The following is a 26,436-nucleotide window of genomic DNA, read 5'->3' as shown; positions in this document are numbered from 1 at the left end:
ACACCCAGGTCTTTTTCCTCCTCTGTCACTTCCAGCTGAGAAGCCCCCAGCTTGGAGCAGAAATTCTTAGTATTAGACCCTAAGTGAATGACCTTGAACTTTGTATCATTGAATTTCAGCCTATTTCTGTCACTGCAGTCTTCAAGGTCATTCAGATCTTCCTGTGTACTGTTCCCATCCTCCTCTGTATTGATAATGCCTCCAAACTTTGTAACATCAGCAAATTTCATTAGCGCACATCTATTTTTTGTGCCAATGTCATTAATAAAAAATATTGAATAAGATTGGTCCCAAGACCAAGATAACAGCACTATAAACTAAAGTAATCAGTTGTTCATTTTCTCTGGGTTGACCCACCATTTTTTTTTGTCATGCACGGGAGGGGCCATCTCTAGGAATTTGAGAGTAATTCAGTCTTCTGTTCAGCCATTGGCCCTTTACTGAGACTGCCAACATGAGTGCCAACTATGATGGCCATTTTCGCAATATGGACACTTGTCCACTAGGAATTGAAATGTGATCGCTAATTTATCCCCACCAAGATAACAACAATCTCCAAACATAAACCATTTTGAGTGGGATTAAAAACAGTGACAAGGGAGTCAGAGACTCAATAACCTATTGTAAATCTCATGTTCTTCATGTAAGCAAACAAAACCACATGCACCTTTAAAGAAAAACCTTTAAGATGTTGCAAAGATTTAACATTTGTCTGTGGTGTTATTGACTTAAAAATTGATCTATGTCCCTTAAGGATTAGGGAGAAATTTCCTCCTATATCCTTTCCTTTGCTCCCTCCCATTCCACCCTCAAGGGTTCCACAGGGCAGATATGTAGACATTGCTCCTTCTGGTTTGTGTCTGTATCTGTGGGAGGTCATTGGAGAGGAATGGAGAAGTATCCCTTCTCCCAAGAGACCATGCAGGCTGCTTCCACAGCAATCCCAGGCTCAAGAAAGAAGTGACTGAGATACGGAAATAATCCTGGGTTCTCTCTGTAGCAGTACAGTGTTGCTACAATGCCTTCAGCTGTTCTGGATGTGCTTAATAAATTGTGCCTAAAGTTGATCTTTATGTCCATTCCATGCACTGGTTTGTTATACTCTGAAAAGGGAAAAAAAGGCTACTTTCTAATGATAGGTGGTAATCTATAAAACTGCAGATGCCTGGGCCTTATTCTGTGTGTAGCCTCTCCATGCACAGGTCTTTTCTCAATGACCCTGAGGGGTGAGGCTTCAATAGTCAGCCTAAAAGGGCACACTGGGAGGAACTGCCGAAAGGACAATCTAGGTAAAAACATCTCTTCTGGATTTTAACAAGCCATCCCACTTTCCCACCCTTTATAACATGCACAATGAAATTAAACTGGAAAATAAGTGCGCAACCTGAGGCAAAGTATCATTCAAAAGGTCAAGACTCAAAGCTAAGGTTGACACTGCATCTTACCCAGTACTGTGTAATTTATTTCCTGCTTTAAATTTAGTTTCCTAGATTTTGTTTTCCTTTTTTTTCTTTTCATTATAGCAACTTTTGAGCTGGGAACAAGCTGTAAAGTTCAGATCAAGTGCTGTATTTGAACTTTCCCTATGTTTGGGTATATTCACATCTAGGTTTTGGTTCAGCTCATTGCAATGATAAAGGCCAGTGTGAATTTTAGATCCAGTTGGTAATCTGAATTTCCTCAAAGTTTGTCAGGGAGAATGTTCAGAATTGGGGCTATGATCTGGGTCAATTTCTGGTTAATTTGCATAACCCTATCTTTAACTATACACATATATTTATTCCTTCTCCCACTCACTGTACCTCCAATCTTAATTTCTCTGCTATCCTCTCCATGTGGGTCTCTGCAGTGGAGAATGGTTTTCTCTTGTACTGCACCAGTTTTCTGGAATTCTCTCTTCCCCCAATACCCTGCTCACAAAATACTGAGTCTTGGAGTAACTACCCCATCTTCAAACTCACCATAAAACCCGCCATCTATCTTTAGTTCACGGTATGATTAGACTTTCTGTAAAGTGCTTAGTGAGATTTTATATAAAAGAAATTATATAAAAAGAAACTATCTTGTCTAGTTCCATAAGATTTAGACATCTGAACTCAGATAAAGGACACTAAAGTCCTATTAATGATGTAGGCTTATATTTAAGTTTCTATACTCACCCATTTCTTTTTTTTTGTTTTCTGGATTTTAAAGTACATTAATTCAGAAGTCAACTGGTACTTTAAAAAAATAAGTTGGAGGTATGCCCCCTTTTTCTTTTTTGGAAGCATATCTTCACTTTAGTTGAACTCAGAAATGATTTATGATAATCTGCCCAAACTCTCTTCTTTTGTTGTTACTGTAATTTGGGGGTGCAATCTCTCTTACAAGCACAGGATTTACATTCCTACCTCAAGAAGTGAAATAATATTTTGTATTTGGTAGTACCTTTTCTGAATTTAAAGCCAATTTCACCACTGACCTACTGCAAAAAAATCTAAATAAAACTATACCCTCCCCCATTGCATTTTCCACTCCAAATATATTCTTTTTTGAAATTGTTCAGCAGAGTTTTCATTACTTCTGACATTCTCCAGTGGTAGAAGACAAAGCTATCTCTGCTGTCCAAAAATCTTATTTACAGCTTTCATTGCATATACTCTTGTTTATTTCCAGTTTGTGGCACATATTCTAGCGCTGTCTAATAAAACTGATCTTGCTTCATCAGCCTCAATTCCCTGTAGATTTTCATGTATCGTGTGATTAATTACTAGTTTCCTGTAGACTTCGTATTCTTTTCAATTTTTTTTTATTTCTTTAGCACAAAGAGCTAAGATAAAAATAGTGAACCAAGCAAAAATAATAATAAAAAATAACTGTACTTGGAATCACATTCTTCTCTAGACATCTCCGTCTTTAACTACCAAAGAAAGATTTATAGGACTCCTAGAAGTTTGAAAGATAAAGTTAAACCCATTAAGTCTGCTGAGATACCAAATTAGCACTTAAAAGATATGCATATCCAAGGTGTGCTAGTTGAATGTATTTTTTTGTTTACTGACAACTCATGTATTTATTTGTCTAGTAGTATTTTATTATCTTTAATATTCACTGGGAGATCACAAAGACTTTTGGCTTATAAATGAGAATTTTTTCAAGTTTCAGTGCAGCAACTCAGAAATACTTCCCCTAATCATTTGGTAATCCAATGCCTAATGTATACGTTAATGGAGCTTTGTGACAAATCACCTGTTAGATTTCATCTGACAGCTTGTCGTATAGTAATTATAAAAATAATTGTAATATACGGCTATCATAATGCCTGCAACAAAAAAATGGGGGAGGCAATTACAGAGTATCCTTTGTGCCCCCGCTTGCTCTTCTCCTGAAGTGACCCAGTGTTCCACTTCGATTGAGATGGTTCCAACTGTTAATGGAACATCCCACCGTAGTAAAGAGTTTAGTGGGAATGCCCATTTGTCACCACTGCATGCCACAGTCTCAGCCACAAGAGCCAAAGGGAAAATAACACTCTGTAGTATTAATATCCAATATAATACAGTACTATTTAATGTTTGAACTGCATGAGATTGCAACGTGAAAACATTAAGGACTGGTCCTGCATATCTTACTCAAGCAAAACTCTAGCAGAAGTCATTGGGAGTTTTGTCCTGAGTAAAAAATGTGGAATCAGGCCCTAAATGGTGGCAGCCAAGAGGAAAGCTCTGTCTCTCCCTGCTTACCCATGTGAGGTGTCAGTGAAGGCAATGGGACTACTTTTGTGGTTTAGGTGAGCAGAGTTTAAACTCTTATTTTTTAACAATGGAAGAAGTGTGTGTGTGTGTGTGTGTGCATGCGTGTTTATATATGTGTATAGATATTTTTAATGATACAAACAGAAGCAAGAGATACTCTTCACACTAAAAAGTTTGTTTATAGATTCATATCCTGAGTAATTAGCTTAATTCAGTATCTTTGTACCTGGTAGTACAGCACTTTCAGTTTGTTCAATATTTTTATAAGAAATATTTCAAATTAATATATTTTTGAAATGTTCTTCTAATTCAGTATTGTGCTAGCATTACAGTTACGTATTATCACAATTTTGGCAACAAACTGCACAAACAAAAACTAGTAGAACATTGTACTTGAACTTCTTAATATATTTTGTAAAAGAATATTATTCCCACATTGTGTTAACTTGTGATATTTTGAATTATACATCCTGAAAGCTATAACTTTTGGGGGCAATAATATATCAGTGGAATAGAAACAATAGGTTTAACATTACAGCAGAAATATATATACACACACACGTATATATGTATGCATATTTCTGCTATCATTATTGTAGCACTTAAGTTGATGATAACAAAGTGCTGATTCATCCTTGGGTAGACACAGAGTTTTTCATACTGTTTCACTTCACGTAACATCATTTCTCCCTCTGCTCTTTACATATTACATATACATCCAGCATTATTGCTTAAATCAGAAATTTGAGAAATTCACTACGTAGGCCTTACTTTAGTGGTGTATATAGAAGGAAACGGATTTATTTCTTATTCATACCACAATGGTGACAAGAAGAACAGAGGGAGGAGCCATATCAAGATGATCAAACTCCAAATTTTGAGGAAAAAGTTAAATAAAGTCTCAAAACTCAGATCTAAATTGTGGTGGTGGTGTCAGAATGTATCAGGGATGCGGGATTACTGACCAATTCTTCTGTGTCATTCCAGGATCTTAGCATGAAGAGTACTGAGACAAATGGTGAAAACTGTCAGGACACTGGATCATTATATTAAAACCTGGAATATCAATGTAGTTATTTCAAAGCAAGCATAGAGTCTTGGGGTGCATGGGGCCTGCGTTGTGGTGGAGTTTTAAGTTTTGTTTGCATTCCATAACCATACACACGTTATAAGGAAGAACTTCCTCTCCAAATGACTGGGGCCTCCAGGAAGAAAAAAGCACGGACTTTAAGCCAGACTTTACAGTGCCTTACATTCAACTCCATAGATTTCACTGAAGTTGCATGGGCTGTAAATGAACATGGACTTTGGCCCTGCGTCTTTACAAAGAAAATAAAGTGCCATGTAAACCTATGGAAATATATGCAAAGTTTGATAATGATGATTATATGCCTTCGAGGACAAATTCTGCCTGAGTTACAGTGCTTGCAAGTCTATTGATTTCATTGGATTGTGTAGGGTGTGAACTGGAACAGAAGTTAGCCCTTTAAATTCCACTGAAATAACTAGATTTAGAAAGTTTTTGGATAGGGACAGTTATCACATACTCCCAGGGAGGTAGTCTATTTAGTGGTGTGTTTGTGTGAGAGAGAATGTGAAAGGGGGGAAGGAGACAGAGGGGGGGCATATTTGAGATGCCCATAATCTCAGACTTCCGTGTTTCAGTGTGTGCATCCCTCTGACACGCACCCCCTTTACACCGTGCTGGAAACAGATGTGTGTGTGTATGTGTGTGTGTGTGTGTGTGTGTGTGTGTACACAAGACAAAGATCTTCTCTGGGCTGGACTGGTACAGCTAGCTAGATCCCTGGGAGTGACGTCACCGACTCTCCCCCTCCTCCTTCCCCCCCTTCTCACCCCCCGCCCCCCCCTTGTGTGTGTGTCTCTCTCTCTCTCTCGTTTCCTATGTCCTCAGTCAGTCAGTGGTCCAGGGAGAGACTGCTGGCTCCGTGCTTCCCCTGGCTCAGTCCCTTCTCCCCTCCCGCTCCCGCACCGCTCCCGCACCCGCACCCGCTCCGCAACAGGCTCTCCCCAGCACTTGGGGCCGTACGGATCCCGTGATCCACGCAGCCTACGAGGATTTAAAAATAATAATAATAATAAAACCCACCAAAACAAAGCGAGAGGGAGGCACCTCCACGACTTTACTCCTCCCCCCGTTACTCCCAGGGGTAGGGGCCGGGGCACTGTTCCTGCTCGTGGCTATCCCCCCCCCCCCCCCCCCGAGAAAGGGAATTGCCTTTTGCCTGCCGTCGGTTTGCCCTGCACTTTGTTTGGAGCAGAGGGGGGAGGCGGGTGGGCGACCCAGCTATTTGTAGCCACAGCCTCGGCTACAAGGCGAAGCGACGAGACGACGAGGAGGAGGAGGAGGAGGAAGCGGAGCGGAGCAGAGCCGAAGCTGGGGACCAGAGCGAGCGAGCGCCCGGGAGCAGCCGCCGCCGCAGCCGGCAGAAGCGGGAGGAGAACGGAGCCGGGCCGGGGGAGCGGCTGCCCCTGGCTGCTGCCATCTCCGGACTCCCGCCGACTCTCCGCCCGCTTCCCGGCGTTGGACCGTGAGAGCCCCGCACCAGCGCCAGCGCCAGGCAGCCACGATTGGATTAAATTGGCCCAGCGAGAGGCGGCGGCGGCTGGGACGGGGGGAGCCAGCATGACCAGGTAATTCCCCCGCCGCTGCCCCATTGCTCCCCCGCTGCCGCTCCATCCGTGCGTGTCTGGGGAGCAGCGCACTCAGCACGCCCCCCACCCCTGCCCGCCCGCGGGCGTTAAACAGGCTGCCCCAGCCCCGGCCAGACCACTCGCCTCCGCTTTCTCCTGGGTTTTAACCTCGCTCCACGGGCTGAGAAAGGAAATGAAGAGAGTTGCTGTGTGTAAGTGTGTAAAGGGGGGGAGGGGGGCTGACTAGTGACCAGAGTAGGCATTTCCACTGAATTCCTACTGTACGCGTGGGGGAAGGGGGGCTTCGCGTTTCGTGTATTGTAAAGAGGGGTGAGTTGTTATTAATGCTAGCATTTTTTTTTTAATTTGAACTAGTGGGGAGAAGGGCAACTAGCAGCAATCAAAGGGAAAGTGGCTGCCATTCAAGGTGTGGGAGGACTTGTTTGGAGACCTTTTCACACTGGAATCACATCAGTTCTCTCTTTTCCTCTATGGCAATTGCAGATGATTGTTCATGGTGATAAGAAGTTTTTTTTTTTTGTTTTTTAAAAGGTCCTTTTTTGAAACCACTGTAAAGAAACCGAAACAGTGCAGACACTCAGCTTTCTGTAGGGTTATAATGGAACTCTCACATTTGTGCAGAAAACTTATTTTACCAGCTCCCACTTAAAATTAATATTGTGTTGTAAGCAGGGACTTTCCCCTCTTTTAATGTAGCCTGCCTTGACTTATAAATACAAGATCTGTTTTCTTTATTCAGTTCTAAATGCTACATTATGGGGCGGGGGATATTTTTTCCTTAAAACTGTCACCCCCTCCCATCATCACTTTTCCTTTTCCAGACACCTTTCAATAAGCACAATTCTGTTTCTCATTGTTATTTGAGACTGTTGTGTGATGAGTATACATTCTCCTGACTGGCCTTTGTACAATGTACCACCACATAGAAAGGTGTGTATTTCTTCTCACCTTTTCCCCATATATACACACAATTTAAAATTGAAGCTTTTATGTATATAAAGAGGACCATTTTGTTCACCTTGCCACAGAGCAGCAAAGGTTTTATGTTTTTCTTTTCATTCAATATCCGTTGGAGACTGTGCAACATTTCATATGAGACCTTAGATACTGATTTGCTTTGGAATTTCCTACTTACAGTGGGTGGCTATGTTTATTTTGTGTTTCTGTTCTCTTGAGTATTTAAACTTTAGTCTAAACTTTCTATGTGAATTCTATCTTGTGACCCTTTTGCCAATTGCCTGCTCCCTACCTTCTGCACAAACACAGGCAACTTCTGTAACATCAAGACTTTTACTTTGAATCTTGATGCACAGGTGAAGAAACACAGCTCTAAGATATTTTGTGTTCCTTGGTGTCTAAAAAGGTTTAGGATATTTATTACTTTCTATTCTTTAGGTAAATATGGTTTAGAATATATTGTGTTACATAATTTCTAGTGGGTTGGGAAAGAACCAAGCTTTATTGTTCATTGTTACTGAATAAAGCAACTCTGAACAAAATAAAATTCTCCCTTGTCCCCCAAAATAATTGTATGTACTTGCATCTCACTATAGCTAGCAATTTCGTGACAGTTTTCTTAAATTCACTCTCCTGAGATTAGCTATTATTGTATTTTTTGAACTGTGAAATTGACAAACTGGTCAGTTTCATAAATTCAGCTGTCAAATTTTGTCCAGTTAAAATAGCTAAAAGCTATAATGTGTCGGCATGGGATTTTCAAAGAACTAGGTGGTGTAGCTTTTACACAGACATGGAGAGGGATTTAATTGGATACTTTTTACGGGAGTAGCTTTCCAATCTTAGTTGTCACTTGTGGTGGTATGGTGGAATATATTTAGGTTTCTCTCAATGCTGAAATGATGTATAGCTTGTGTATATCCACTTTAAGTACTGAGAGCTTTGGCTAAGTAGTAGACTTCTACTCTAAGAAGGCACTACGAATTCATTGTGGTTTATGTGTGCTATGCCAAACTGTCAGGAATGGCGTTTCAAAAGGAAAACTACATCTCTGAGCTTCTAGATGTCAGGGTCTGTGTTTTAAAATCTGCTTTTAGTATTAGCAGTTGATTACTATTTAATGACTAATAAAAAGTGCTATAAAGTAAACATTCTGTTGTGGCTGTTATGTAACTCAAATATTAGTTGTGCCAGTGCACTGAATGGGAAATGGTAAAACAGCATTTAATTTTTTGAGAAGGTTTGTGAAAACAGCTATGGGGTTGTATTTAGAAATGAATTGTTTAGTATTTTAAATGTAATCAGTAATTTGGCTTTCATTTTAAGATCACCCTTCATTTCTAAACTGGAATAATGCAGAGACTAAAACTACCCGAGCTAAAGAGTAGGAATCCCCCTTCATCTGGTGCTGTGTGTGCTAAACCACTAGGGGCCTGTATAAACTGCTCTTGTACACCAAATACCAGTTCATAGCATATGCACTAGAAGGATGTTTTTAACATAGATAGCCAACATCAAAATGACACTTTCCTATGATTCATTGCCAATAAATTAGCCTAATGTTGTTTGGGAGTTAAATGCATGTTGTCCTCCCCCTCCCCCCATAATTATATTCAGGACTATTGACTCCCCTGCCACTGTGGTTGCAGAAGGACGCTATCAGAGGTGATAGGCTACATTTCTTTGTCTCAGCTTAAAATGTATGTTTCCTTTATTAGATTAATAATGACATTGTTCACATAATGCAAGCGTAGGGTTAAAAGATAATCTAAACAGGATTACTCTAAGGAAGGAATGGACGTAGATTGATGGAGTATTTAAACTAGCTTTGTAAGTGCTGTGTAAGTTGGGAAGTACAGAGATTCCAAGGCTGTGGCTGGAGTATAGTCAGCAGTTATGGGATCTGGACTGAAGATGCTCTATATATTTTTGAGTGTCAGTTTCACAAATTTAAAATCGACCAACCATGGAATTCTTGATAGACATTAGGGAATAAGGTCAAGTATACTTACACTGTTCCTTTGTTGATTTTCAGTTTTTCAAACTGACAAGGCAGACCATTTGTAAAAGAGCACAGCTGAAACATTCGCATATTGAATTTCCTTCAAAATGAACTTGATTTATCAAGCTATTGGGCAATTCGATTTTTAAAAGGATTCTGAAGATAAATCAGGATACTGTAGGGTCATATAATGAAAGTGCAACTTCAGTACACCGTGTTTAGTTTTTAATGGGCTATCTTACTTTAAAAATAGCTGAGTTATGTCATATCAAGTGGTGTGGGGGTCATTTGCCACAATAGGGGCTTTCTGCCCAGTTCCAAAAATGTAATTATTACAAATATTTATTAACTTTTCATTTTCAGAAAGGGCTAAAATGGCATCCCATATATGTAAATAATAATAATAGTGAAGCCCACCTGAATAAGTCTCCCAAATCATATACATCTTTTCAAGGCTAAGAATTTCAGCTAGTATTTTAATAAACCAAGTTTCTCTCTTATGAAATGCACACAATAAGGACTAATTACATGTAAATAGTCAGTATAAGTGCTTGAGCCAACATGTTTCACTCTGGTATTACTGCATGCTAAGATATGTAGGGTGTTTTTTGTTTTTGTTTTTTTCATGGAGAAAAAAGTATAGATACTGATTTTTTTTAAGTCAGTTAAATACCAAAGGGCCATATTATGCCATCACTTTTTAAGCAGAACCCCTCACTGTGAATCTTTTGAAAGACTGATGGCATAGTATGGTCCGTATATTTCATTAAAACTCTAAATTTCATATTTGCTATGCATTGTTTATTTGTTTAATACTTCTGGGCCTTGATTTGTTTGGAAAAAGCTTTAAAAGAAGCTATTTATGAATGCACAATGGCAGCTGGCAGCCTGGAGTAGAATCAGTGTTTTAAAAGTATTCCTTCATATATTATCAATGATTTACCAGGTAGGAGCAAAGCGGAAGAGTTTTTTTTCTCTCTGTGATCCACTACACTGAGAGCTCCTGTACAACACATCTATTGAGGAAATCTGATGATGTCGAAAAAGATTGCTTGAGAGTGCTTTGCCTGTAAATTCCATTCCAACAAGCTTCACTTGTTGTTTAAACTGCTGTGCATTCATAGATCTGTGTGTCTGCAACTACACAGGTTTAGTTTGGGATCTATTTTCCCATAACATCTCTCTGATAATCTCAGTTGGTTTTAACTGGTGAGTGATAATACTTACTTAAACATCAGATGTGCAAATCTTCACATATGGGTTTGATCGCTAAAATACATGAAAAATGATTGAAAAATTACTAAAAATGATGTTCTTTTGTAAATATATTGATCAAAGAATTGTTCCAATCCTAAAAACCTTGCTTAATAATAGTTATTTTAGGTTTTTTTCAGGCTGTTTTGATTCTTCAATTAAGATGACAATTCATACACATAATTTGTTCTTTTTACCAGCTCAGTTTTAGCCATAATATGTGCTTTTAAATATATTTACTTTCCTTGGATCAAAAGGCTTTGCACGTTTAAGCATCTCATGCTTACCAGCTGTGACGTATTCCTCAGAAACTAACATTGTTCACCTCTAACATAATAATAGGGGGAAAACCAAATTGTGATGGATATTGCAGCAATTGCTACAGTAGGAGAGATTTTACAAATTTAAACTTCATGCTTGTACCTGTGTCGCTCTGAGATCCTCACTAATGATGCTGTGTGTATTATATACTTTCAAAATTTAACAGCATACTGAACATACAGTACAATTCTCCTCGTATCAATTCATTAAAAATGATGGGATTTTACATTCTCACATTAAAACTGTTTTTCTCTTTGATTCATAGCACTAGAAGACATGTCCCAATTTACTAATATGCTCTGTGCTACATTTCCTCTTGGTTCCAAGTGTAGCTAGGCTACTTCATATCTTCCATAGTTCTTTCAATGTCTTTCCATTGGTATAGACAATTATTTCATTGTTTTCCAGATAATTAATAATAGTTGTTTTAATAATAGCAGAACTAATCACCTATTGTTATAGTCACTTGATAAATATTTTCTCCAGCTACAATATATTAAACGTACTCTGTGAAACGGAGCAAGCAAATGCGATGATCTTTGGTTTATAGCCTTTAATGTTCTGGAGATGATGTTTCTAGAAGTCAGAGTTCAGCAAGTGACGCATGTAAAATTTGACTTTTTAGATGGCAGAATCAACTAAATTCTCATAATAGGTACGGGTCAAGTGCCAAGCTGAAGGGATCTGAATGAGACAAATGTGGATCTAGTCCCACATCTGAAGAAATACAATCCTCCTGCAAATTGACTGCTATCCTACTTTGATTTCAGTGGCCCATGGTTTCAGTGGCTCAGTGGTTACTATTGCAACCTGCCTCAGTCTGAAGTTTGGCTTTCTGTTAATTGTTTAGATTCAATGACTGGAAATACACAGACATATTCTGATAACAATGTCAGAGGCTTTGTGACCTTTAGAATACAATTGTTTGCCGAGTTTGAACTCAATAACTCGGCCTGCTTTTTATAACGTTGATTGAATCAAAAAATTCTTAATTGTATTTTTAACTGTCCCTAGGCTGTATTCTTTAATGCAGCTTTACTAAAGGAAAATGAGATTTGTAGATATGGAATTAAGAGAATGCTATTTCTTTATTATTGTTTTTTATGGCTACAGGGCATGAGACATTCAGAATGAAGAAATAACCTTTCTGCTCTGATGTTCTGCTAAAAGCTTTGCACATTTTCTTAAAGTTAAGAAAAGATGATTTTACTTTATTTTATTAGTGGAAAATTCAGACAGCAGTGATGTTAGAAAAGTTCACGGAAAATATTTAGGACATTTTACACAGTTGGCATTTCTTCATCTGCCTTACGCTCAAGAATAACGGATTTTCAGCACAGAAAGGTGTGCCTGGTGTTTCAGCATGTACATGTAAAATCAATTTATTTGTGAACACCTGTATAATTACTGCTGTTTTAATTGTTTTTTGGAAATATTTGACCATTTATCATTTTTTTAAAGGAAGGAGACCCCCCCCCTTCCCACTACTCCCCATCTTCTGGAATTTACTTCCAGACTAGAGGGGTCTCCTTCACAGAAAGGCAATTTGTAAAGGTAGGACCAGAATTCCCCTTTTTAAATTTTCAACCCTTTGAACAACAAATATGTGATTTATGTGTCAGATATATACATTATGTACTGTTTTTATCTAAATCTTGTTTTAAGCATGTCAGGAGTTGCAACCACATACTGATACTAGTCCAAATGAAGTCAGTACGAAATGTCTAATGACTTTAATGGGAAATAGATGTCAGGTCCATACATTTGAATATGCAAACAAGTGCAGTTTTGACTATAAAAAATATCAGCAGGTTAGAATTTTACTTAAACATATGTAAGTGAAAAACATGAATTTGGTAGAAAATATGCAGTATGATGAAAGGCTGAAACACTGACCAGAAAATAGAGCAGGAATGTTGGTTGTATGTTGTTGGATTTTTTTTTATTTTATTTTATTTTTTTTTTTTAGGATGATAGTGTGTCTTAGAAAGCTGCTTAACTACTGCCCAGTGCAGCTGTCCTTCCCTGAAAGATTGGGTTTCAGGAGCAATGATGGATGTTGGATGCCTGTAGCCAGTTGTGAGGTTTGCTCTTAGGTCAACAGTACTGATGGAGGATAGGAATTTACAGCCTTCTGTCTCTACGCCAACCCAACGAGTAGCATTTCTCAGGAAAAAAAATTAGACTAGACACATGCAGTGCTGAGCTAATATTCCATGATAGTTCAGAAAGTCATTATTTTAGAGGTTAAAAAAAGAAGATTTGTGGATATTAAGGACATTTTTAGTCATCAGAATTTTGGATTTTTTTTAACAGATAAGCATATAGAGTTCTAACCTAATATATGCAATAGTGTAACTTAATGTAAATTCTTTCTTGTATTCTGTTAAAGTGTGTCAGCAAATTGTGATTTAATATGAGATAAATCTACACTGTTGACCTATTACTTCTGTAGGTGCTTTAAAAATATTTAATGGGTTATCATTTAGAATTTGAAACCAAGCCATTTAGAGTCCTGGCACAATTTTACTCTAATTTTTCAACTAAAACTGTAAAATACTAATTTTCTTGGAAAAATATGTAGTAAGTATTTTCCTGAAATTATGATCAGAGAATTATTTATATACATTAATTGTGAAAGATTAAATATCATGTTTATCCTACCCTGTTTAGTTTAGATATCACAATATATATATTGCAGATAAAAGCACATAGTTTGAATATCTTTGAAATATCCAGTTGGAGGTGATGGTTTAAGAACAAACTTTCAATATTAGTTATGAATTGCCGAGGTTTTCTGAGTAAGTTAGACTAACATTTTATATTGTCTTAATGTGGTGAGGATAACTTTTCAAAATGAAGATGAAAAAATAAAGAAAGAACGGGCAACAAAGCATGCCATTGTCAAGAAGGCATGAGCCTTCCTTGGATTTGACATTTTGTGAATTCCTCTTTTGCATTGGTACCATACACTATATGAAAGGAGACTTAATTGTAAATAAGGGTGTTGCTACAAAACACAGAAAAGAATTTCCTTATATAGGGCCTGATCCAAAGCCCACTGAAGTCAGTGGAAAGGCTCCTATTGGTGTCAATAGCCTTTTGAACGATCATTAGGGCCTTAGTGCCCTAGTTTAAATCGATATGGACTTTTTTGTTTAGTAAATCTTAGAAGTGGTTAAATATCAAATATCCAAGAGAAGTAGTCTTGGTAAAATATCTGATAGGCTGTTTTATAATGTCCCATAAGATAAGAAAACAAAATCATTTTGATAAAGAGAAATATCTTTCCAGCAGGAATATCTTTACAGCAGTGGTCCATCCAGGAAATGGAACTGTGCCAAGCAACTATGCTTTCTATTATATTGGCAGCTTGCCAACAACTTTTACGTGGAAAACTCATCAATTAAAGTGAAGTATTTTAAATAATAAACATTCACTGTTTACCAATTAATGTAACTATAAATAACAGATGGGTTACTTGATTAGGTTTCAATATTTAACCTGTTTTGTGAAGAATAGCATTTTTCAAGTTATCATTAAACGCATCATTGATCTATTTTTAATTAACAAAATTTTACAAATAACAAATGCATGTTGCTAAGCTTCTTTGATCATTTGAAAAAAAAAATTGTACTTGACATAAGAAACTTGGAATATTTTCATCATACATGGCACATGAAGGAAAAAGTAAAATGTTACTCTGGAGAAGTATTTGTGTTAAGTGACATTTTGGACACACTAACCATAGTGATTGTATTAATCAAAGGAAGTAGATATTCAGTGCACATTTTTGCAGTCACTATGGCAAAGCTATATATTAACACCTGTGTCCTGTTAAACCTTCTGAATTATTGCCTTAAATGGTACATGAAGTCTCAACATACCGATTTGCAGATACAAACCTCACTGCCCTTTAAATACATCATGGGGCAGTTACTTTGGAGATCATTATTCTCTGTAAAGCCAAAAGGTATTTAATAGCAACCCAAGAATAAACATACCTCCTGAAAAGACTAACAGACACCATGCTTAATTTTGAAAGATCCTGAAATGTCTGGAAAACACTGCAAACAGACTTAAGCACAACAGTTTTTCAATTAGCTTGGAGATTGTTAGCACAAAATTGTCTAAATGACCTGCATCTATAAATATTGTGTGTGTGTGTGTATATATATACACATATAAATATTTCCTTTTAGATAGATAGATATCTCCAGCTCTTAGTGCTCTACAGACAAGTGCCTTCCTGGGCAATGTAATCCCCAGAAGGCCACTTTCAGGGAACACGTACTGGGCTTATTCAGGGGACAGGTTGATCTAGTGCACAAGAGTAACCTCACCCTCCCCGCCCCAAAAAATAAAAATTAAAAACTGTGACAAGAACTGTGGAGCTCTTGGAAATTGGAATCTTTGTACTCCTGATTAGTGCTACTCTATATTCTCAGCTCCTTCTGTTTTCTTCTTGCATACTCTGTGACAGGGGTTGTGGCATTAAGTACTATGCATTTCTGTGAAATGAATGGCACATCACTGTTTCACCATTGCATATCACAAGGTGGTATTAGCATGATATAGCCTAATACTGTATGTCACTCCATTCACTTCCCTGATACCTATTCCATTTTTTAAAGGAATACAATCTGTTGGTACAAAGAGTAATTATGAGTTCATGCAATGTTCAGCACAGGGACACCACAACTTTCCTCTGATACATTACAATTTTGGAACATATTGCCTGGGGAGAATGCGCTAAATACTGGTGTTAGCTGAATACTCATGCATTTGACTAGAATTCAGTGGATGAGCCCTCATGCAGCTATATCCACTAATGAGGATTTGCCTTTCTCTATTAGTAATATATACATGCAGTTTGTGGCCCAAAGGGATTTTCAAAGAGCCCACAAGACTTCTAAAGGATAAACTTTGCCCATGCTACTTGGGGAGAAATGTTAGAAAGGGGTTTTACAGTCTGTTGCAATCAATACTTTCAAGGGACTACTCAAGCTATAGATGATGGCACCCACTGCAAATCCAAAAGGAAGTCTGTGGTCTTTCAAGGCTCTATAATCTCTTCTTAAGCACCTGCTTTACAAGGGAAAATTACTCACCAGAAATTGTTTATTGGACTCTCTCCCCTATTGTCTCATCCTGTGTAAGACTCAAACAATCAGCATTATGGCACCCTGTATCAGGAAACCAGGAGCAACAGAAGAGTGAGAGGCAGAGACCAAGCACACAGCCCTTTTTAGCTTCTTTGTCATACATTAAGGAAGTATAAAAGTTATCCAATTTTTTGTTGTTGTTGCTTATTTGTTTTGTTCTGCTTGTTTTTTTTACAAAAGAAGTTCCATTCCTGTCAATGTTGGAAGATTGACTGGAAAATTAATGTAATGATGCTAGAGAGTAAATAGGAAGCAACTGAGAAGTGACAAGATTTGCAGCCATATTTAAAGCTCTTTAGGTCTATTTGCTTTTCTTATCACTTATTTAACGTCAATCATTAGGTAACATTTTGAACAGAAAAAGCCTTTGTTAAAGATTCAGCAGCCTTGTCCTTTCAGTTAAGGTGTTAGAGATGACAATAGACATCCCAAGACCCGGCAGAGAGCCTCCAGCAAAACCAGGAAAGAGCAGACTTCACATTCTTGATATTTCTCAGTTAAAAAATAAACAGGAAAATAAAAACCTTTCAGGCATTCTTTATACATTATTTTAAAAAAATATGCAAAAATGGGCATAACCCAATTTTTCAAAAAACCTGTGCAGGTCATATTTAAACCTGACAAGTTTCAGCCTAAGTAAGACTCCACATAACACATGGGTAAAGCAAAAGGCATGAAATATGGAAGAAAAGGAGGGACTCCAAAAACTGAATTACCAGTGAATAATTTTACCTTGTTGTTAGGCACCTTGTTCTCCTATCCCATGGGATATTAAGGTGTGTCCATAATCTATGTCCACCTGGTAGCGCATGATGCAAGTGTAAGGGAAGGACCATGCAGCATACTTGCAGATTTCCAGTGCAGTATAACCTCAAACCTCTTATCCAAGGAGGGCAAAATACCCAAGGTAGTGTGACACTTAGTCTTGTCTGTCTTTTCGGAAGTTGGGTCAACATATGACTTTAGCCAATTACTGAGACTAACATGGAAACCACAGACAGACTTGAGGTCTTGTAAATGCACCATGCTTCTTCATGTTTTTAGAATACTGCATATCAAAGTTAATGAAGATCTTTAAATGCAGAGTGCAGTTTTTTCTCATGAGGAGGGGTTAGAGAAAAGGGTCATTAGGATTATAGGCTCATTCTCAGAGAAGTCCAAAATCACATTAAGGTGGTGGTCCAGGAACAATTGAAACAGCAATTTATTAAGGAAACACTTATGAACAGGGAGCTAATAACTCGGAAGCTTAATTCTCAAAAAGACAAAAAATGTTACTTTCCTACTCCATAGATGGAGAGAGATTTTTTATGCATATCATCACAAAGGCTCTGGAACACAGAAGGCAGATCCCATTGAGAATGAATTCTCTGAAAACTGGTTTTTGTAAGGAGAGGGCTTTGAAAAACTTGACAGTATGGGAAGCAAAAGTCCACTGGAACCCAGAAGGCCAAATAGCTGAACCTTAACTCTGAGGAGAGCTCCAGGCATGTTAGGCCCAGCCAAACCAAGCTACCTAAGCTTTGTTTTTGAGGATGTGATATGACTGCAAGCATCCCAATTCGAAAAGGGCCCATCAGATCCCCATTAAGCTTTTAGGTCAAGGGCATGGCTACATAGCTAATGTGTTTGCAACCTCAAAGAGAAAACTTCTGTATCTCTGCTTCACTCTTCTCCCAGGTCATAAGTTCAGAAAGATGGAATTTAGGTAGGCAACCATCCCCCAGAGGGGAAAATCACAACAGATTGAGAGAAGCCATCTATGCTCTACCACAAAGGCCAGCGGGTAGGAGGACAGAGACTAAGAGGCCACCTAGAGGAACTAAGATCGTGACTTCCCTGTCCTCTCTAATCTTGCACATAATGCAAGAGGAAGCTGGGGACAGAGAATCAAACTTCTTCTACCAAACTCAAAAAAGGTTCCTCAGACAAGGGGTTGAAAGTTTGAGGGCAGAATTTAAGTATCTTAATATGGATAATGAGTCAAATCAAGCCATCAAGGAATGTCTCCCTAAGTGGCAGAGGAGAGGACACCTCCAAGTGCAACAGAGAAAAAGGAGAGCTGAGGCATCATGCTTCTGGGACAAGGAAGCACAATTTGAATTGTGAGTCTTTAAAATACAGTGATACTACACACAAACAGTTATTAATCTCCACACAAAAGAATGTTCTTGAGCAATTCTGAGTTCTATCTCTGGCTTTACAGCAGACATCCAGTTAGACCCAGGTCGTGCAACCTCTCAGTACCTCAATGTCCTCTTGTGCCGAATGAGGACAATTCTTTCCTAACTTAAATCAGTGTTATGGAAATTTACTCACTAATGTTCGGAAAATTTCTGAGAATGTAAGCTAGAAGGCCCTATTGTAAGAGCAAATTATTATGTGACTGATCTTATTCTGGACATCACCATAGCTCTAGCAGTGTGGATCAGTCACGCATTGAAGCAATTATCTCTCAAACACTGAAAAATCATGGTCAGGGATGAGTTTTACAAATATGAGATCCAAGGGGAGTACTAGTTCTGTGTCCCTTGTTATATAACAAATTCAGCAAGAGCAGCAATTCTAAGGGCTACTACTGGGAACTCAAAAACCCATCAGAGGGACTAATTATAATGATAGTGTCTATAGGAGCAGAGGGGAGAACTGACTTGAATACCTCAAACATATTTACTCTATATAGACAGAGAATACAGAATATTATGGGACAGGATCTACGTATGACAAGATGCAATATCTTGGAGAGTGAAGACAACAATTCAGATGTTCTCCTAAAAATATTCACCCCAGATTCTACATGTAGAAAACTTCCCTCAGAAGAGAGCCTGCAAAGTAGGGGTTTGCACTTGGACGCTGGTTTAAATTTGAATTCCCACTTAGGGAAGTTATCCCTATCCCTTTTATGCAAAAGTAAGTCTGTAGAAAAAGATATTCAAGATCATATCTCACTGCAGTGCAGCTCTGCGATTACAGATGGAGTTGGGTGCTGAGAGGCTGGAATCATTTGAACATCATGTAATCTTATAAGGGCAGGTAAGGTCTGCACAGGAATGAGCCAGAATAGAATGTAAGTGTAAATGGATTGCCTGAAGCTAGAGCAGCAGGCAGTTTGCAGGTTATTAAAAGGACATCAGATAGGGAGTTAAGGGGCTCTGAGATATCTCCATGGTGCTTCATTAAAGGAGACCCACAGACAGAGTAGTTGAGAGATTGCTGTGTCAAACAGGCCTATCTATCTCTGCTGCATTTCCTCTCAAATTGCAGATAGTCCTCTGCTGTGTGAAATGGAAAGCGGCAGAGAAGAAAATTGGATGGAAACCTGCCACTGAAGAATGGGAGAAGGGCACAGCTGGCCCAATTCAGGGGCCTGAGAGCTTTTTAAGGAACCAGTAGAGAGCCATGAGTTCTTGAGCCACTGCTGAGCAGAAGAGGAGATAAATCCTACCTGATATCTGAGACACAAAGTGAAGTCCCCTAATTAACAAAAAAAAGTCCTAAAATCCTGACTCCTGCATCTCACTATTTGGTGAGAGACCGAAGATACCCAAGGTCCAGCACTGAACAACTGCAGAGAAGGGAGAGAGAGTGAGTCTGAGAACAGCACTGTAACTTCTGAGGCAATGGAGGCAACTAACTTATCCTGCAAGTTGATTGCGTGGCTGTAGCAATTGCATATTCTGAATCATATTCCAAAGTGAAAGCAGACTAAGGAGCTGGATTCACAGTAGCTAAGAGTTAACAGAAGATGGAATCTAGCAGTGAGCATGCTGTGCTGCAAATTAGCAACAGCTGCTAAAGAGAGCCACCTCCACTAGAGACCTACTTGCAGAATCAATGGAAAAACAGAGGTGAAGTCTGTACTCCAACTCCCCTGGAGAGGGGGAATCCCCAGAATGGAGTCAGTCTGGCACTGTGCCAGTGGCCACAGATGATACAGTGGAATGTTACTGGTAGCACACAGCAATGCTCTTCACTAAATGTGTGGAGTTTGGGACTTACCCTAGTCCAACAGCCTTATATGTCATTTCCTAGACCTGAATGACATCAGAGTTCACAGTGAAGTGTGATATAGATGTCATCTTTGTCCTAGCAGAAGAGTCTTAAAAGGATCATAGACCTTAGATAATTTTCTTTTGCTAACATCTCCAAAATAGAGCTTAGCCTGGGAGAAGTAAGTTTCCCAGCAAATTGAAGAGTTCCTCCCCTCGTTGCAATAGTCACCATAAGAAGAGAAGGCAGCAGCACCTCTACCATTTGGGCACTCACACCCAGCAAATGCAGATGGGCTGCATTTAAGCCTTTGAATGAATGGTTCCTAAATACCACAGTGATGGTTTTCTTATAAATGCTTGTGTAATATAAATATTCATCATCATAACAAAACTAATGCCATTCTTCACTAGTGAGAGCAGCGTCTTTCTACTACACCGACCTTCCCAGGGCCCAAAAGTACTTTACAGTCTATGGCCTTGTACCAGCAGCTGGATCCACACGGGTGGAACCTGTGGCTGTTTTTGGCACCCTGTTGCCTTTTATGGTATTCTATTCAGGTGCAGGGTTCCTCCTGCCCAGATCTAGTTGCAAGATTGTGGCCTATCATGTACAAGAATAATTTCATTTACCACTAAAGTGCAGACACCTCTGAGAAGAGGGTGAAACCTTGCAGATCGTTTACACACAACATAGTACTTAACAGTTTGGTCAGGGGAAGTTTTGACCAAAGACAGAAGGAAAAATCTTACCCTTGACAAAAAGTGGAATACTGTTTTTAGAGTTTGTGGAGCACAGACAGGACCCTGGCTTTTAATGTGTTAATCAAAAGACCCACACATAATAAAAGTTTGCCCTTTTATCTACCTTGGAAGGATGAACAACTGAGTTGACTGACTACCACTAGAGACTCCTCAGAGTACCACTGCCTAACCTCTTCTGAGCATCCTGTATGATCCTTCATCTGCTGCTCTTCTGTTGATTGGCTCTGGGCCAGTATCTTTATGTGCCGGTTTTATCAACCCACTGTGAGATTTTACCATCCTTCATAGCTGCCAGGATTTGAACTCAGGGAGTTTCAGATTTAATTCTTAGAATCTTGAGACACTCCCTTAATCATGAGGAGTGTGCTGATGCTTGAATATGTAGAGGACAGAATCAAAAATCGGTGAACTTTACCAAAAAGGTACACTTACTACTTAATAAGATAAAAGTATTCTGAATTTCTTTTCAGAGATAGCAGTGTGGCTCTTTTATCGAATAAAGGGCCTCTCTAGCACAAAATATTCTTTTTGTGTTTTCAGTTATAACTTGAACAGCTGATGAATGTCTATATATCTACAATTTTTGGATGACCCTAAGATTAGGAAAAGTTGTACATTTGTGGATCTGACATTACAAATTTGCTCACCACAAGACATGTGAGTTTAGCACAGTCTGCAAGATAGTGGTATCCAGACACATCAGCTGTTTATCACAAAAACTATTATCACATACTTCAGATTATGAGCTTTCTTGACATCTTTAGTGTGGTTATTAAACTAGAATTTAGTCCTTATTTGTATCTAAATCACACGCAACAGCAACTTGAATAAAATAGAAGAGAAAATATGGTTTTACAATTAGCTACTTTGTATGCTGACTTTTTTTTTTTAATGTCTGGTATCCTTCATGCCTGGATATAGGGCTAACATTTTTTTGAAAGCCATTTATGGACATTTAGGTACAAAACACCCATTAACTTTGAAGGTTTTGTAAACACCCTTAAAATACATGGAAAATTTAACGCCCTTATGTCTAGTTTTAGTGGTAATCATACCATATCAAACAGAGGGATTTTAAATTCTATTTATAAACATTTGAAAGATCAGTTTGTATTGAAGATTAATAAATGACTTTTTAAAATGAACAAACAACATTTTCCTCACAGGAAGAGTTATTATGGGCAGTGCCTATGAGGAAGCATGCTTTGAGCCAAATCCTCCTTTCTTTACTTATGTGCATAGTCCCATAATACTGAATGAGATGACTGAGATAAATCAGGGCAGTAGGAGTTAATGCTTAGTCCTGTTACCCCACCCACACCAAAAATGTTAACTGACTAAAAAGTGTACAGAATCATGAGCAAAATACAATATTGGTGAATTGATACTGTTTCATGTTGGCCCTGATCCTGCAAAGCATTTAAAATGCTTAACTATAAATAGGTGAGTAGTCCTTAACTTTAAGCACCTGTTGATCTCCATCCCCGTGAGGTCTTACAATCCTGTTTCACTGTTGTACTTCTTTGTAACAAGTTAAATAATGAAAAATATAAGATTGAGTTGTTGAAACAGGTTTTTAATGATTTATAATGGTTTTTCACTGAAAGTTTTGGAGGCAAAACAATTCTTTCATGACAATGATTTTCCTTGGGATGGAAGAGTCTAGCAGAGACTATTACTTGTAAAGCAGAAGATGAGATAGATATAAACATTTAGTATAGTACTTAACTGAAATCAGTTCCAATATAAAACAAATTGCATTAAAAAGAGTAATTAATAATTTTCACAGGTCTAGCATGTATTGAGCTTGAGGTTTTGTTTACACTACATTTTGCATGCCTTTCTTCAAGTGTCCCAACAAACTTGTTTTATATGTGGCCTTTCTATAATCACCATTATTTGTTCAAATATGCTGATTTGGAAACAGGAAATATCTTCTATAAGAGATTTATCCAAAAAATGAGTGTATGTTTGTCCTTCAGAAACCATTTTGAGAACTTTAAATTACATTGTCCCTGGCTTCTGGATATAGTAGATTCCAAACAAGCCTTGAAGTATATCAGTAATTATTTTAGCATGTAAAAACACTGGGCTAAGATCATCCCTGATGTAAATCCATTGCATTGAGTGGAATACTGAAGAGAAATTAGCCTTTCGTTGCAAATTATGGATTAGAATTCTTTTTATTCCTGTGGTTTTCTTTTTGTCTGAGATTATTCAGTGTACGTGTCATACTCTTAAAATATAGGTCACTGAGTGTTATCTAACTTTTTAAAGATTCCACCAATTTTTCCCATATTATTTTCCAATTGAAAAGAGCTGTTACTCTGTTCACAAGGCTTCTGCTTCTATTCTTTTGGCTCGATAGCCTTTTATAAATTCTTATTCAAATAGATACTGAAGACAAAAATGTTTGGGAAATCATATATGCAAGATGATGATAATTTAAAAACTGGATAAATTCATTTAATTATAAGTTCTGTAATACTTGTGTTCACAGGATATTTCTGAATGAGAGGTCCAAATAGCATCCTGTGTTTGTATTTCAGAAGAACACCTGAGAAGCATAAAATATTTTCTAATGGATAATTTGGTATTGTAAATTGTACATTCAGACTAGAAGATACTCCAATAACCTGAACCTTCTTGGGGCAAACTCTTACAATTTTCCTCTTCTCTCTGACCAATTTGCTTCAATTCTATCTCCCAACCCCCATGTCTCTTGTCTAGGTTCTTGGAATTCTCTAATCGCATGAATTCACCAATAAGGGAATAAATACATTTTTATTTAAGTGACTTTAAAGTGATTTTATGTTCATTTAGTTAAAAAAAAATCCCAGAGAAGGAAATGTTCATCTTGTATTTGGTGGCAAAATATAGCCAGTAGAGTTTTTCATGAAGTCATAAGTGTCTATTAATAAAAGGCCCAATCCAAGGCCAACTGAAGTCAATAAAAGAACTTGCATTGACATCAATGAACCTTCAATAGGGGGTCATTCATAGCTATAAAGAATAAAATGTGTGCTTGGAGTTCACATTTTCACAGTCTTTAATGGGATACTATTAAGATTGGTTGTTTCAACACTTTGCCGCCTTCCCCACTTCCCACCCAATTTTTTACTTACAATTAGCATTGAAATCAGTATATTAATGGCAGGTCTACACTGTCGGGCTAAATCCACCTAATTACACAACTCTAGCTATGTGAATAATGTATCTGGAGTAGACATACGTTAGGTTGACTTATTGCTGTGTCTACATCATTCTGGGTCAATGGGAGACTCTCCTGTCCACTTAACTTACGCTTCTCGTTCTGGTGGAGTACCGGAGTTGACGGGACAGTGATTGGCAGTCGATTTAGCGGGTCTTCACGAAACCCACTAAATCGACCCCCAGTGGATCGATTGCCCCTTGTCGATCCCCTGGTAAGTGGAGACAAGCCAAATGTGCTTTCTGGACAAATAATTCAAGATTAAAAAAAACAAACAAACAAACAAAAATTGGGGTTGGGAGGGGGATTAACCCAATAGTCACGAAGCCCTTAGGAGCCTTCATTTGTAAATGTGGAAGGGGAAAAATAATTTTAAAATGTCCAAGTAACTGAAAGTTTGAAGGTGCAGCACAATTATTTTTTACCAGTTGTCTTTCCTATTCAGTAAAATCCTTCAGTATCAAGGCTTAGTAGCTTGATTTAATTTGTGAAACCATGTCGAAAAGTCATTATTTAAATATCTGAGCCCATAACTGCAATTCGTCAGTTAGTAAGTTTGTCATTTTATTATTGCGATGATACACTACTTAATTTAATCTATATTATAAATTTGCTGCGTGCTTTCACTGGGGAAGTGTTTAGTGAGTTAAAACTGGTGTCTTAAAATATCTGTTGTTTGGTAATTTCCTAATGTGAAGTAGTTTTAAGCTAAACAAGATTTATCAGCTATGAAAATTTCTGTTCAAAGATACATTTTTATGGCCAGTGCACAGTTGCTAGTTTTAGAAAATATTGGGTTACACAGAAGAACATTTCACATTAGTCTTTGGTTTGAATCCTTTCTGTGTGTTCAGTTGATAAATATGAAACATGTATGTTTGGAAGAGTAAAACTGTTCCTTGTTTTCTATTTACATCACACTCTGTTTTATGAAACCTGTATCACAGAATCATGGGAAGCAGATAGTATATATGAAAACTAATGGTGAAAAACCCATAAAAACAAAAATTCTGAAGGCCCTAACTTGCATTTACTTGAAATAAATAGGAATTTTGGATAAGCAAAAATGGAGAATTGAGCTCTAAATTTATAGTATAAACTCTTTAAATTTAAAATAATCCACTGTCTTTTATGGTCTTCTAATATGACCATAAACTTTATCAGGCACAGTCAAAGACGCATATACTGGAGGCAAATATTTTGGTTAATTTTCTGTTTCATATACTTGTAGTCTATTGGATTGTACAGTTTGTAATTGCTGAAAATATTATGGATGTTTTGGTTACTGCTGTAATCAGCTTTCTTTTTGCCTTGTAATACATTGTCTGTCTGTTTTACCAGTAATTTTTGCATTGCCTATTATTATTTTCATGAAAGACATGATAGCTTCAGTTGCCATTGGCCTTGTATTTGACATCTTTTTGTTGTTGTTCTGCTTTTATGACTACAAAAAGTATGCTGTTCACTGCAGTCAGATTTTGGCAGGGTCTGGAAGGATTTTTCTCAAAGCAGTGCTCTGTTCAGGTAAATTAAAGGCGGTTTAGGAGCTTTGGGGATTACTGGATCAATGCACATAGTTTTACATAACATTTTCATTGCTGGATACTCAAATGTAAAAGGGGCTGTCTTATTAGGCACCAGGAGGATTTGGGGTTGTTTTCTTTTTGATTCCCTAACTACTGTTTGTATTCAATGCACATTATAGCTCTCAGAAGATTGAGAACACTTTTCATCATTGCCTTTTATCTGTCATGCTGTTTGAATGATTTGCTGGACACTAGGAAAGTAGAAAATGGATACAAGTAAATTACAACTTGTATCTATTTCCAACTGTCAAAAAAGCACTAATGGAAAAATAGAATATGGCCTGTGTAAAATACTGTTATTTAGAAAGCAGTTTTTGCCAAATTAGTATATGTAAATTGTCCTCTCTATATAAATTCCTCTGTACGATCAGAATGCTTACAATTACTGTTGACTCATAAAAGAATGCAAAATTGAGTAACATAAATTCATACTTTTAAATTTATAAAGATATTTTTTCCAAAAAGAGATAGGGGAAGGGATAGCTCAGTGGTTTGAGCATTGGCCTGCAAAACCCAGGGTTGTCAGTTCAATCCTTGAGGGGGCCATTTAGGGATCTGGGGCAAAAATTGGGGATTGGCCCTGCTTTGAGCAGGGGGTTGGACTAGATGATCTCCTGAGGTCCCTTCCAACTCTGATATTCTATGATTCTAAAGACATTACCATTACCACAAAGAGAGAGTTCTTTTTGTTAGCATTGAGATTGATGCAAAAATTAGAGCAAGAGTCAAATTTCTGTGGAAAGGGGAGAACATTTTAACTAGAGATGGATTTTAAG

At 37.8% G+C, this 26,436-nt stretch overlaps 1 protein-coding gene across 50 annotated transcripts in view; it reads left to right on the top strand.

Moving 5' to 3' along the window:
• PTPRD (protein tyrosine phosphatase receptor type D) overlaps nt 1-26,436 on the top strand; it is a 1,712,576-nt gene that overhangs the window by 1,169,938 nt on the left and 516,202 nt on the right. For 2 of the 50 annotated variants that reach the window (XM_043515529.1, XM_043515526.1), the window contains exon 1: nt 5,679-6,389. The exons of the other annotated variants lie outside the window; for them this stretch is intronic. The gene's annotated coding sequence lies outside the window, so the exon portion shown is untranslated. Of the gene's footprint in view, nt 1-5,678; nt 6,390-26,436 lie in introns of those variants that run through there. 50 annotated transcript variants of the gene reach the window in all.

Source organism: Dermochelys coriacea, chromosome 5 (genome assembly GCF_009764565.3).
Source record: "Dermochelys coriacea isolate rDerCor1 chromosome 5, rDerCor1.pri.v4, whole genome shotgun sequence".
Lineage (NCBI taxonomy): Eukaryota > Metazoa > Chordata > Testudines > Dermochelyidae > Dermochelys > Dermochelys coriacea.
The sequence above is the reverse complement of the archived record's forward strand: the minus strand, read 5'-3'. Positions and strand labels throughout refer to the sequence as shown.